Source organism: Rutidosis leptorrhynchoides, chromosome 2 (assembly GCF_046630445.1).
Source record: "Rutidosis leptorrhynchoides isolate AG116_Rl617_1_P2 chromosome 2, CSIRO_AGI_Rlap_v1, whole genome shotgun sequence".
In the NCBI taxonomy this organism is placed as follows: domain Eukaryota; kingdom Viridiplantae; phylum Streptophyta; class Magnoliopsida; order Asterales; family Asteraceae; genus Rutidosis; species Rutidosis leptorrhynchoides.
Window position 1 is genome coordinate 486,620,291 of NC_092334.1, and position 15,030 is coordinate 486,635,320.

The 15,030-nt window shown below is 36.2% G+C and overlaps 1 pseudogene; it reads right to left on the bottom strand.

Moving 5' to 3' along the window:
- Positions 1-15,030, bottom strand: part of LOC139889450 (pleiotropic drug resistance protein 1-like) — a 52,044-nt pseudogene that overhangs the window by 25,405 nt on the left and 11,609 nt on the right.

A 15,030-nucleotide genomic window follows, 5' to 3' on the forward strand; every position in this document is an offset into this window, starting at 1 on the left:
CTCCTGGTTCGGGCAATTTCTAATAATGTGGCCCGGTTTTCCACATTTATAACAAACTACATTGGCATAACTTGCTCCGACACTACTTGCTCCGCCATTACTCGTTCCGACACCATTTGTTCCTTTCGTTCTATTAACCCCTGGTCCGTAGACCTCACACTTTGCCGCGCTATGACCATTTCTTTTACACTTGTTGCAAAATTTGGTGCAGAACCCCGAGTGATACTTTTCACACCTTTGGCATAGCTGCTTCTGATTGTTGTTGTTGTTGCGGTTATTATTGTTGTTGGGATGATTGTTGTAGTTGCTGCTGTTGTTGTTGTTGTTGTTGTTGTTGTTGTTGTTGTTGTTGTTGTTGTTGTTGGGCCGTTTGTTGTAGTTGCGATTGATGTTGCGATTGTTGGGATAATTGTTGCGATTATTGTTGTAATTGCTGTTGTTGTTGTATTGGTTATTCTTATCACCGTTTTCCTCCCACTTTCTTTTGACTTGCTTCACATTGGCCTCTTCAGCAGTCTGTTCTTTAATTCATTCTTCAATCTGGTTCACTAGTTTGTGAGCCATTCTACATGCCTGTTGTATGGAGGCGGGCTCGTGTGAACTTATATCTTCTTGGATTATTTCCGGTAATCCTTTCACAAACGCGTCGATCTTCTCTTCCTCATCTTCGAATGCTCCCGGACACAATAGGCACAATTCTGTGAATCGTCTTTCGTACGTGGTAATATCAAATCCTTGGGTTCGTAACCCTCTAAGTTCTGTCTTGAGCTTATTGACCTCGGTTCTGGGACGGTACTTCTCGTTCATCAAGTGCTTGAATGCTGACCACGGTAGTGCGTACGCATCGTCTTGTCCCACTTGCTCTAGATAGGTATTCCACCATGTTAACGCAGAACCTGTGAAGGTATGCGTAGCGTACTTCACTTTGTCCTCTTCAGTACACTTACTTATGGCAAACACCGATTCGACCTTCTCGGTCCACCGTTTCAATCCGATCGGTCCTTCGGTTCCATCAAATTCCAAAGGTTTGCAGGCAGTGAATTCTTTGTAGGTGCATCCTACACAATTTCCTGTACTGCTAGATCCAAGGTTATTGTTAGTATGTAGCGCAGCCTGTACTGCGGCTATGTTTGAAGCTAGAAAAGTACGGAATTCCTCTTCATTCATATTCACGGTGTGTCGAGTAGTCGGTGCCATTTCCTTCAAAATAGTCAAATGGAACAAGTTAATCATACAGAATATTAAGAGTAGTTAATAGTATTTCGTAGCATAATATGAACTCATTTATAAAAGCTTTTTCTTCATATTAGCGTTTTATAAGTTTAAATTCGGGTAGTACCTACCCGTTAAGTTCATACTTAGTAGCTAATATACAATTCAACTACTACAATTCTATATGAAAAACTGATTGTAATAATATTTCGCGTTCAAACTTTTATACAATATTTTACAAACTTACAATACCGCTTATTTTACATAAAGCATGAAATATAGCACACAATAACTTTGATACAAGATGGTTGTGAAGATAATTCTAGCTAGTACACAAGTCGTTCAGCAAAGGCAATAAAGACACGTAATTCATACGTCCAGAAACAAGTCATGCATTCTGGTTTTACTAGGATTACTTCCCATCCTTGGTCTTGTGGAACATAACCGTTATGGCCGTTGATAAGACAGCGTGTTGTAACGTCGTCAAAGGGACGAGGGTTACGTAATGTCCAACAGTCCCGTAACAATCTAAAAACCTCATTTCTTACCCCAATTAAAGACTCCGTCACTTGTGGAAACGTTTTGTTTAATAGTTGTAGCCCGATGTTCTTGTTCTCACTTTGGTGAGAAGCGAACATTACTAATCCGTAAGCATAACATGCTTCTTTATGTTGCATGTTAGCCGCTTTTTCTAAATCACGAAGTCCAATATTCGGATATATTGAGTCAAAATAATTTCTTAACCCGTTGCGTAAAATAGCATTTGGGTTCCCCGCAATATATGTGTCAAAGTAAACACATCGTAACTTATGGGTTTCCCAATGTGATATCCCCCATCTTTCAAACGAAAGTCTCTTATAAACCAAGACATTCTTGGAACGTTCTTCGAATGTCTTACAAACTGATCTCGCCTTAAATAGTTGTGCCGAGGAATTCTGACCGACTCTAGACAAGATTTCATCAATCATGTCTCCGGGTAGGTCTCTTAAAATATTGGGTTGTCTATCCATTTTGTGTTTTTAAACTGTAAAATAGACAAGAGTTAGATTCATAAAAAAAATACTTATTAATACAAGCAATTTTTACATATATCATAAAGCATAAGCACACTATATTACATATATTACACCACACGAATACAACTATCTTATTCCGACTCGCTCATTTCTTCTTCTTCGGTTTTGGTTCGTTTTGCCAAGTTTCTAGGGATATATGATGTTCCCCTAATACGAGCCGTCGTTATCCACATTGGTTTAGAAAAACCTGGTGGTTTAGAGGTTCCCGGGTCATTGTTACAACTTAAGGACTTCGGGGGTTGACGATACATATAAAGTTCATCGGGATTGAAATTAGATTTCTCTATTTTTATGCCCTTTCCCTTATTATTTTCTTTTGTCTTTTTAAATTCAGTTGGGGTAATTTCTATAACATTATCGGAATTCTCGTCGGAATCCGATTCATCGGAGAATTTGTAATCCTCCCAATATTTTGCTTCCTTGGCGGAAACACCATTAACCATAATTAACCTTGGTCGGTTGGTTGAGGATTTTCTTTTACTTAACCGTTTTATTATTTCCCCCACCGGTTCTATTTCTTCATCCGGTTCCGATTCTTCTTCCGGTTCCGATTCTTCTTCCGGTTCCGACTCTTCTTCCGGTTCCTCTTCGGGAACTTGTGAATCAGTCCACGAATCATTCCAATTTACATTTGACTCTTCATTATTATTAGGTGAGTCAATGGTACTTGTTCTAGAGGTAGACATCTATCACATAATATCAAACACGTTAAGAGATTAATATATCACATAATATTCATATGTTAAAAATATATAGTTTCCAACAAAAATGTTAAACAATCTTTTTTAAAGAAAACACGGTCGAAGTCCAGACTCACTAATGCATCCTAACAAACTCGATAAGACACACTAATGCAAATTTTCTGGTTCTCTAAGACCAACGCTCGGATACCAACTGAAATGTCCCGTTCTTATTGATTAAAAACGTTCCATATTAATTGATTTCGTTGCGAGGTTTTGACCTCTATATGAGACGTTTTTCAAAGACTGCATTCATTTTAAAACAAACCATAACCTTTATTTCATCAATAAAGGTTTAAAAAGCTTTACGTAGATTATCAAATAATAATAATCTAAAATATCCTGTTTACACACGACCATTACATAATGGTTTACAATACAAATATGTTACAACAAAATAAGTTTCTTGAATGCAGTTTTTACACAATATCATACAAGCATGGACTCCAAATCTCGTCCTTATTTAAGTATGCGACAGCGGAAGCTCTTAATAATCACCTGAGAATAAACATGCTTAAAACGTCAACAAAAATGTTGGTGAGTTATAGGTTTAACCTATATATATCAAATCATAATAATAGACCACAAGATTTCATATTTCAATACACATCCCATACATAGAGATAAAAATCATTCATATGGTGAACACCTGGTAACCGACAATAACAAGATGCATATATAAGAATATCCCCATCATTCCGGGACACCCTTCGGATATGATATAAATTTCGAAGTACTAAAGCATCCGGTACTTTGGATGGGGTTTGTTAGGCCCAATAGATCTATCTTTAGGATTCGCGTCAATTAGGGTGTCTGTTCCCTAATTCTTAGATTACCAGACTTAATAAAAAGGGGCATATTCGATTTCGATAATTCAACCATAGAATGTAGTTTCACGTACTTGTGTCTATTTTGTAAATCATTTATAAAACCTGCATGTATTCTCATCCCAAAAATATTAGATTTTAAAAGTGGGACTATAACTCACTTTCACAGATTTTTACTTCGTCGGGAAGTAAGACTTGGCCACTGGTTGATTCACGAACCTATAACAATATATACATATATATCAAAGTATGTTCAAAATATATTTACAACACTTTTAATATATTTTGATGTTTTAAGTTTATTAAGTCAGCTGTCCTCGTTAGTAACCTACAACTAGTTGTCCACAGTTAGATGTACAGAAATAAATTGATAAATATTATCTTGAATCAATCCACGACTCAGTGTATACGTATCTCAGTATTGATCACAACTCAAACTATATATATTTTGGAATCAACCTCAACCCTGTATAGCTAACTCCAACATTCACATATAGAGTGTCTATGGTTGTTCCGAAATATATATAGATGTGTCGATATGATAGGTCGAAACATTGTATACGTGTCTATGGTATCTCAAGATTACATAATATACAATACAAGTTGATTAAGTTATGGTTGGAATAGATTTGTTACCAATTTTCACGTAGCTAAAATGAGAAAAATTATCCAATCTTGTTTTACCCATAACTTCTTCATTTTAAATCCGTTTTGAGTGAATCAAATTGCTATGGTTTCATATTGAACTCTATTTTATGAATATAAACAGAAAAAGTATAGGTTTATAGTCGGAAAAATAAGTTACAAGTCGTTTTTGTAAAGGTAGTCATTTCAGTCGAAAGAACGACGTCTAGATAACCATTTTAGAAAACATACTTCCACTTTGAGTTTAACCATAATTTTTGAATATAGTTTCATGTTCATAATAAAAATCATTTTCTCAGAATAACAACTTTTAAATCAAAGTTTATCATAGTTTTTAATTAACTAACCCAAAACAGCCCGCGGTGTTACTACGACGGCGTAAATCCGGTTTTACGGTGTTTTTCGTGTTTCCAGGTTTTAAATCATTAAGTTAGCATATCATATAGATATAGAACATGTGTTTAGTTAATTTTAAAAGTCAAGTTAGAAGGATTAACTTTTGTTTGCGAACAAGTTTAGAATTAACTAAACTATGTTCTAGTGATTACAAGTTTAAACCTTCGAATAAGATAGCTTTATATGTATGAATCAAATGATGTTATGAATATCATTACTACCTTAATTTCCTTGGATAAACCTACTGGAAAAGAGAAAAATGGATCTAGCTTCAATGGATCCTTGGATGGCTCGAAGTTCTTGAAGCAGAATCATGACACGAAAACAAGTTCAAGTAAGATCATCACTTGAAATAAGATTGTTATAGTTATAGAAATTGAACCAAAGTTTGAATATGATTATTACCTTGTATTAGAATGATAACCTACTGTAAGAAACAAAGATTTCTTGAGGTTGGATGATCACCTTACAAGATTAGAAGTGAGCTAGCAAACTTGAAAGTATTCTTGATTTTATGAAACTAGAACTTTTGGAATTTATGAAGAACACTTAGAACTTGAAGATAGAACTTGAGAGAGATCAATTAGATGAAGAAAATTGAAGAATGAAAGTGTTTGTAGGTGTTTTTGGTCGTTGGTGTATGGATTAGATATAAAGGATATGTAATTTTGTTTTCATGTAAATAAGTCATGAATGATTACTCATATTTTTGTAATTTTATGAGATATTTCATGCTAGTTGCCAAATGATGGTTCCCACATGTGTTAGGTGACTCACATGGGCTGCTAAGAGCTGATCATTGGAGTGTATATACCAATAGTACATACATCTAAAAGCTGTGTATTGTACGAGTACGAATACGGGTGCATACGAGTAGAATTGTTGATGAAACTGAACGAGGATGTAATTGTAAGCATTTTTGTTAAGTAGAAGTATTTTGATAAGTGTCTTGAAGTCTTTCAAAAGTGTATGAATACATATTAAAACACTACATGTATATACATTTTAACTGAGTCGTTAAGTCATCGTTAGTCGTTACATGTAAATGTTGTTTTGAAACCTTTAGGTTAACGATCTTGTTAAATGTTGTTAACCCAATGTTTATAATATCAAATGAGATTTTAAATTATTATATTATCATGATATTATCATGTATGAATATCTCTTAATATGATATATATACATTAAATGTCTTTACAACGATAATCGTTACATATATGTCTCGTTTAAAAATCATTAAGTTAGTAGTCTTGTTTTTACATATGTAGTTCATTGTTAATATACTTAATGATATGTTTACTTATCATAGTATCATGTTAACTATATATATATATCCATATATATGTCATCATATAGTTTTTACAAGTTTTAACGTTCGTGAATCACCGGTCAAGTTGGGTGGTCAATTGTCTATATGAAACATATTTCAATTAATCAAGTCTTAACAAGTTTGATTGCTTAACATGTTGGAAACATTTAATCATGTAAATATCAATCTCAAATAATATATATAAACATGGAAAAGTTCGGGTCACTACATCCAAGCCACCACATCATAAGCCACTTTTATGAGGTGGACTCGAAAGATGGTTTTCTCTGATACCTACCTTTTCATGATCTTCTCAGGATGAACCAGAGAAGATCCAAGACTCACCCTGACCTAAACAGAGTCCGAAGGTGAAATCGGACTAGCCATAATCCCAAGTGTAGAACTTGTTAAAATACAATGCAAATTTGGTATTAGTAGATGTATATATGTAAATATTTAGATATTAAAATGTAAAAGAAATATCTAGATATTAATGAGGAAATATCTAGATGTTAAAATGTAAAAATCTAGATATTTTTATGTGGTAAAAATATCTAGATATTTATCCATGGAAAAATCTAGTGTGTAGAAGTTTCCATGGAGTAGTATAAATATGGGTGGTGATTTCATTTGTGAAGTAAGTTGTGAGAGTTGTGAGTAAGAGTGAAATAAGAAGTGAGTTGTGAAGAAGAGAAGAAGAGTGTGAGTTAGCGAAAGTAGAGAAGAGAAAGCTTGTAAGTAATATTGTAATTGTAATTTAATATAAGTGTTTTTGTTAAGTTTCCCGATCAAGTCTTAGTTTGTGTTTAAGTTCTTAGTGCACTTTTGTTGTTCTTATTATATGGTCGGCTCTGCCGCCTAAGTAATACATGGTCGGTTATACCGCCTAAAGATATATGGTCGACACTGTCGCCTAAGTACATTGTGCACTAAGGATTTATAAAATTAAAGGCTAAACAACGCCAAAGTGTTGGTGTAGTGAGTCTTGTATAGTCTAGATCCTCTATAGTGGGTGTGTTGGGCTCGTCGAAGCTTCCAACAATTGGTATCAGAGCGGGTCGTTCGGGACCATTTCTAGTGGAGGAAATCGGTAAACGTTGGACGTTTACATCGACTTGTTTTCACCAAGGCTCTAAGGGAGATTCTGTAAGAGCATAGTTAGGAACTGTGAAAGCTCATCGGTCAGGGACCAAGCTTATTGGACGTTGGACGTCATGATGGCAGATCTTGCAAGTACGAGCAGTGGAATCAAGAGTCTCAATAACCACAACTATGGTTATTGGTGGACTTGTATAGAATCCTACCTACAAGGACATGATTTATGGGAAATAGTTGCTGGCAGTGACACAACGCCTCCACCGAAAGAAAATGCTGAAGCCTTAAGAAAATGGAACATCAAGGCCGGGAAGGCTTTATTTATATTGAAGACTACAATCGAGGAGGATCTATTGGAGCACATCCGTGACGAGAAAACACCAAAGGCAGCTTGGGAAACTTTTGAAAAATTATTTTCAAAGAAGAATGAAGCACGCCTCCAGCTCTTGGAAAATGAGCTCGCGGGTATCTTACAAGGAAGTCTGTCTATTTCTCAGTATTTCACCAAGGTGAAATCTATCTGCCGTGAGATATCTCAACTTGCTCCTGAAGAGAAAGTGAGTGAAGCAAGGATGAAGAGAATTATCATCCACGGCCTAAGATCCGAATATAATGGATTTATAGCCGTTGTGAGAGGATGGCCTACTCAACCATCATTAATAGAGCTGGAGAATTTATTGGCTAACCAAGAGGCATTAGCCAAGCAGATGAATGAAGTGAGCATAAAAGGCGAAGAAAAAGCACTCTTCCCCAATAAGAAGAAAACTATGTCTCGAAGACAAGAAGTGACGAAAGAAAGACATGCATATGGAGGCAAAAGTCATCTAAAACCAAAAAGCAATGCTTCAGGGGGAGCTCAACAAGGAAGAAGAGATCATCGCCAACAATACGGGGAAAATGATAAGAGAAAGAATGGTGAATGCTTCAATTGTGGCAAGAAGGGTCATTTTGCTCGAGATTGTAGATTTCTCAGAAGGCGAACTTTCGAAGGAAATGTGGCCGCTGCAAGAGATGAGAAGAAAGATGTCACATTCGAAGCAACCATTAATGAGGAAATATGTGATGCAGAAGCTGGACTCTCTGTTGAAGCTGACATGGATGATCAAGCTCTTGCAGCAACCTTAAAGTCAAAAATAAACTACAAAGATGATTGGATCATCGATTCTGGGTGCTCAAATCATATGACCAACGATGGGACGAAGCTGCAAGAAATGGAGGATTACAAAGGAAAGAGAGTCGTGTTGACAGCCAACAATTCAAGGTTGTCTATTTCTCACATTGGAAAGACAATAATTTCAAATGAAGGCGGCTCTCATAAGCTCCAACTCGAGAAGGTGTATCTTGTCCCTGGCCTAAAGAAGAATTTACTATCAGTACCACAATTGACAGCAGAAGGGAATTATGTACTCTTTGGACCAGAAGATGTGTCCGTATTCAAGAGAGTGAAGGTGGTTGGTAATCCAATTATGCAAGGAAGAAGAATAGAGTCGGTCTATGTACTATCTACTGAAACAGTATATGTGGATAAGACTCGGAAGAATGAGACGGCTGATCTTTGACATGAACGTCTTGGGCATGTGGGCTACAACAAGTTAAAGGAGATGATGGTGAAACACATAGTAAATGGGCTTCCTCAAATTGATATCCGAACAGATACAATATGTGCTGGATGTCAATTTGGAAAAGCTCATCAATTGCCATTCAAGGAGTCACAACATCAGTCCAAGACACCACTAGAGCTCATACACTCAGACGTCTTTGGCCTAGTGAAACAAACATCACTTGGAGGAATGAAGTATATGGTGACATTCATTGATGACTTCTCAAGGTATGTCTGGGTTTACTTCATGAAGGAAAAGTCGGAGACTTTTCAGAAGTTTAAAGAGTTCAAGAAGAAGATAGAAAGTGAGCTCAATAATAAGATTAGGTGCTTACGCACAGATAATGAAGGAGAATATTTATCAACCGAGTTCAATATCTATCTTGAGAAGCACAAGATCAGAAGGCAATTGACTTGCCCCAATACTCCACAACAGAATGGAGTGGCAGAACGCAAGAATCGTCACCTTGCTGAAACTTGTCGAAGTATGCTTCATGGTAAGAATGTACCAGGAAGATTTTGGGCCGAATGTATGAGGACAGCATCATACATGATTAATAGGCTTCCACAAACCAAGTTGGGGTATATTTCACCATATGAAAGATTATGGAAGATCAAGCCAACCGTCAACCATCTCAAGGTTTTTGGATGTGTATGCTACGTCTTCGTGCCAGATCATCTCCGAAGCAAATTTGATAAGAAGGCAATTCGGTGCATTTTTGTCGGTTATGATGAATCAAGAAAAGGATGGAGATGTTGTGATCCAAATACTGGAAAGTGCCATACTTCAAGAAATGTGGTATTTGATGAAGCTTCTTCATGGTGGTCACCTCAAAAGATAGAGCTTCCAGAATCTCATGGATTAGAAGAAGTTCCAGAAGAAAAAGAAGAACCTAAAGAGCAGATATTGGATCCAATAAAAGAAGGAGAAGGGTCGTACTCTAAGAAAAAGAGTTCATGGAAAACTGGTGTACATCAATCTATATCCGAGGAGGTTCGTCCAAGCCAAAAGAAAGTCGAGGAGCATGCACAAGAATTAAGGAGGTCAACAAAGCCGAGACAACCTAATCCAAGGTATGCCAATGCTGCTCATGTGGATGAATCAATACCTATTGAGCCTTCTACTTATGAAGAAGCAGCGCAAAATCGAGAATGGCAGAAAGCGATGGAAGAAGAAATTAATGCACTAAAAGAAAACCAGACATGGAGTTTAGTTCCAAAGCCAAAAGATGTAAAACCAATATCTTGTAAATGGGTTTACAAGGTGAAGACTCGATCAGATGGCTCCATTGAAAGGTATAAAGCTCGACTTGTTGCTAGAGGTTTTTCTCAACAATATGGGCTGGATTATGAAGAAACGTTTAGTCCAGTGGTGAAGATCACAACAATTCGAGCTCTACTAGCTTTGGCCGCTAGCAAATCTTGGAAGTTATGGCAGATGGATGTCAAGAACACTTTCTTACATGGAGAACTTGACAAAGACATTTATATGGAGCAACCAAGAGGCTTTGAGAATAAGATCCATCCTGAGCATGTCTGCAAATTAAATAAAGCACTATACGGCTTGAAGCAGGCTCCAAGAGCTTGGTACGGGAAGATTGGCGAGTTCTTAGTACAAAGTGATTTCACAGTTGCTCCTTCAGATTCTAGTTTATTTGTGAAACAAGATCAAGGAAAACTAGCCATAGTGCTAGTATATGTGGATGACTTAATTATCACGGGAGATCACTATGAGGAGATCCAAAGAACAAGAGAGAATCTGTCTATCAGATTTCATATGAAGGAGCTTGGAGAACTCAAACATTTTCTTGGACTCGAAATAGAGCAGAAAAGAGAAGGATTATTTCTGGGACAACAGAAATATGCGCGAGATCTTTTACAAAAGTACGGAATGCTTAATTGCAAACCTATCTCAACTCCGATGGATCCGAATATAAAACTACGAGCAGATGAAGGAAAAAGTCTTCAAGATGTTACCATGTATCGAAAGATGGTCGGAAGTCTTATTTATCTCACATTAAGCCGGCCAGACATATCTTATGCAGTTGAAGTGGTTAGTCGATACATGAGCAATCCGAAGAAGCCTCACCTTGATGTTGTACGATGCATCTTAAGGTATGTTAAAGGCACTATTAACTTTGGTATTTTGTACAAGAAAACAAAAGAATGTCACGTGACTGGATATTGTGACGCTGATTACGCTGGAGACTATGATACACGACGATCAACAATTGGATACATGTTTAGTCTTGGATCGGGAGTAATATCATGGTGCAGCAAGAGACAACCAACTGTATCCTTATCAAGCACCGAAGCAGAATATCGATCGGCATCATCAGCAACACAAGAAATTACTTGGTTGAAGCAGCTAATGGAAGATCTTCATCAATCAACAGATTATCAAGTAAAGCTTTTCTGCGATAACTTATCAGCTATACGTCTAGCAGAAAATCCAGTCTTTCATGCGAGAACAAAATATATAGAAGTGCACTATCACTATGTTCGCGAGAAGGTCCTTGAAGGGAAGATCAAGATGGTGCCAACAAAGACAGATGAACAGGTTGCAGATATATTCACCAAGAGCCTAAGTAAACCGAAGTTTACAAAATTCAGAGAAGCACTTGGAATGGTCTGCAAGACATCGTTGGAAGAAAATTTTCATTGAGGGGGAGTGTTAAAATACAATGCAAATTTGGTATTAGTAGATGTATATATGTAAATATTTAGATATTAAAATGTAAAAGAAATATCTAGATATTAATGAGGAAAAATCTAGATGTTAAAATGTAAAAATCTAGATATTTTTATGTGGTAAAAATATCTAGATATTTATCCATGGAAAAATCTAGTGTGTAGAAGTTTCCATGGAGTAGTATAAATATGGGTGGTGATTTCATTTGTGAAGTAAGTTGTGAGAGTTGTGAGTAAGAGTGAAATAAGAAGTGAGTTGTGAAGAAGAGAAGAAGAGTGTGAGTTAGCGAAAGTAGAGAAGAGAAAGCTTGTAAGTAATATTGTAATTGTAATTTAATATAAGTGTTTTTGTTAAGTTTCCCGATCAAGCCTTAGTTTGTGTTTAAGTTCTTAGTGCACTTTTGTTGTTCTTATTATATGGTCGGCTCTGCCGCCTAAGTAATACATGGTCGGTTATACCGCCTAAAGATATATGGTCGACACTGTCGCCTAAGTACATTGTGCACTAAGGATTTATAAAATTAAAGGCTAAACAACGCCAAAGTGTTAGTGTAGTGAGTCTTGTATAGTCTAGATCCTCTATAGTGGGTGTGTTGGGCTCGTCGAAGCTTCCAACAGAACTAACTCTCAAAAACTAACTGAAATTACGAGGAAACACTTGGGGGCCTGTTTGTTTACTTGATACTTAATTGAGCTTAACGTTCAAGGGGATTATTCGGTCAACATATAAGGCTGTTAATAAGGAACTTATTTTTTGTGCTTAACTTTATACATAAATTATTCGGTCTTTTTTATGGTTGTTGTCCCCATATGGATCTCATATTTCAAATATCACCCACCACTCTCACAGCGTACCCTTTCTTTCTATATCTCACTTCTATTTCCAATATGTCCGTTAACGAAAAGTTGTCGGATTGAAACATCAACCTTCATAAACCATAACTCTTATGCCACTTGTTATGGTCAGCCACCGCCACAGGACCGCCACCTGGTGACCACCACCGACAGCATTTCGTCACCACCTCCGCCAGTCATTCCTCTCACGACTCTAACGGTTCGAATGTGGGCCCCACTGATTTTTTTTTCTTTTTTCCCAACTGCTTTTTTATGTATTTTTTTTTTAATCATATACAACAGATGGTACCAAAATGATTTGAAGATATTGAAGATCTAGTGAAGATTTGAAACACTTGAAGTCTGAAACCATGGTGCAGGAAACCATGGTGGTTGTTCGAAGTTTGAAGTTTCAAACCGCCGGAAACCATGGTGGTTTTCCGGTTGTGGATTTGACTGGTAGCAAGATCTGGTGGCGGTAATTGCTCCGATTGTTGGTGGCGGTAATTGCTCCGGTTATTAGTGACGGTAATAACTTTGTATAGGATATTCTTTGTTTTGGAATACTCTCTGTGAAAACTCCGATATATAAATCATGTGTATATATATACTTTGAGAAATCATGTTTGGTGGATATTATTTAATTTAATTAAATAAAATGTTATTTATATTTATTTATTGTATTTAAATAATAATTTAAAATTAGTTAAAGTTTGAAATTGAGTGTATTAGTGAAAGAAATGTGAAAAGAATGTTAAAGAGTTTTTGCTGATGTGGCGCTGATATGACAGTGAAAATGTATGTGAAAGAGCTAAATGATAGCAAGTGGCCTTATCAATTGCTCACACGGATGTATTAAAGTCCCAAAACCCAGAATCATCTTCACTCCCAATAGTCATCATCGGAATCTTAAGTTCCAATGTTACCGCCATATTCTTCCTCTGTAACGTCGATGAATCTGCAACAACCTCCGTGACATAAAAGATAATAAATGAATGAAATTTATTGGTGGTGGTGGTCTGTTGGGTTTATGAGAATAATAATGGTTTGTATTTGCGTTCCGTTGATGTCAAACGCAAAAAGAGAAGGGACTTCTGATTTCTTGTATATTTTCTTTTCGTTCATGTTCAATGACCACATTATAAGCTAGAATTTTGTTCAAAGACTTTATTTCAATAAAAAAAATTGATTTATAAAATTTGATTGTTTAAAAGGATTATTTTTAATATAATGCTTTTATTAATATTAATGAAAAGTATACAAATTTTAATTCGTATGATAAATGATCATTTACTATCATCAGTCAAATCATTCAACAAAAAAAAGTAAACAACTATTTTTATTCTTATCCAACTACATAAAACCATTCATTATGTATACTGTCATCTATATTTATAGAACTTAGTAAAAAAAATAAAAAATAAACAACCCTCTAGACGTATAAGCTACCCACCACATTATACATGGACCGATGTTGGATAATTTAAATCATTTACAATCTTACCTGAAGAGACCGTGACCAACATAGTTGTGACCAGCAAGGGTGTTGGCTCTTTAAGTATGTGGTATTTTCATGATCCCATATCAGATGGAGTGCACACCAAAAGATGATTACAAGCTTGAGTGTTCTCTTCTCCTTCAACCTAGCTTTTGAAAGTGAGTTCTACATTTAAGCTTATGGCTTGTGTAGGTTCACCCCCAGTTCGTCCGAAGGTGAGTTTAGAATCTTCTTTGGTTCATCCCAGGAATCATATCAAATGGTATCAAAACAAACCATTCTTCAAGACTCAACACCTGATAGTGGTGGCCTATGAAATGGTGAGTAGGACCCGAAAGGAGGGTGTCATCCGACCAAAATAACCATGACTAATGAGGCCTCAGAGTGGTGGATTAAACCCGCTAAAAGATGGGTGCCACACCGTCACCAAAAATTCTGTGACCAACGAGGATATATGGCTAGTTTGCGCTCTCCTCCGGTACGTCCCAAGGTTAGTTTCGGATTTTCTCCGGTAAGTCCCAGGAAGATCATGACAAAACCTAATGGTTTAGCTTGCGTGTTTCATTATGAATGAACCCCTAGCCTCATTGTACACTTTATAACTTACGAATAATAAATTTTTTTTCTTAATTTATACTTGTGTACTAAACTATTCTCCATGTAATTGGAGATCATATAACCAGGTAAAATCTTTGTATCGGTTATTCCTGTTTTTTAATCGATGTTGTTTACTTATTATCATCCGTTTATGATTTGTGAATGTAATGCGATCACATGATTGTGATGATTGAGTTTGACCTTTTACTAACGAATGTGTTGTTAGATGAGTAGTTTACGCTATAACCCATACTATATAAGGATGGCAATGGATACCTGATCTAGTGGATATCCACCCGATCTACCCGATTATTCGTGGATATGGATGTTCTAAATGGATATGGATACGGATATGGATGAACCGAAATGAATATGGATGAAAAGTTTCATCCATGGATGAACCCACTTTCACCCTAAATAACTAGTATATAAATTTATCACTCGAATTAATATCATTTATATAGTGATATTTCATTAATTATATATATTTTTCTTTATACTTTCTCTAAA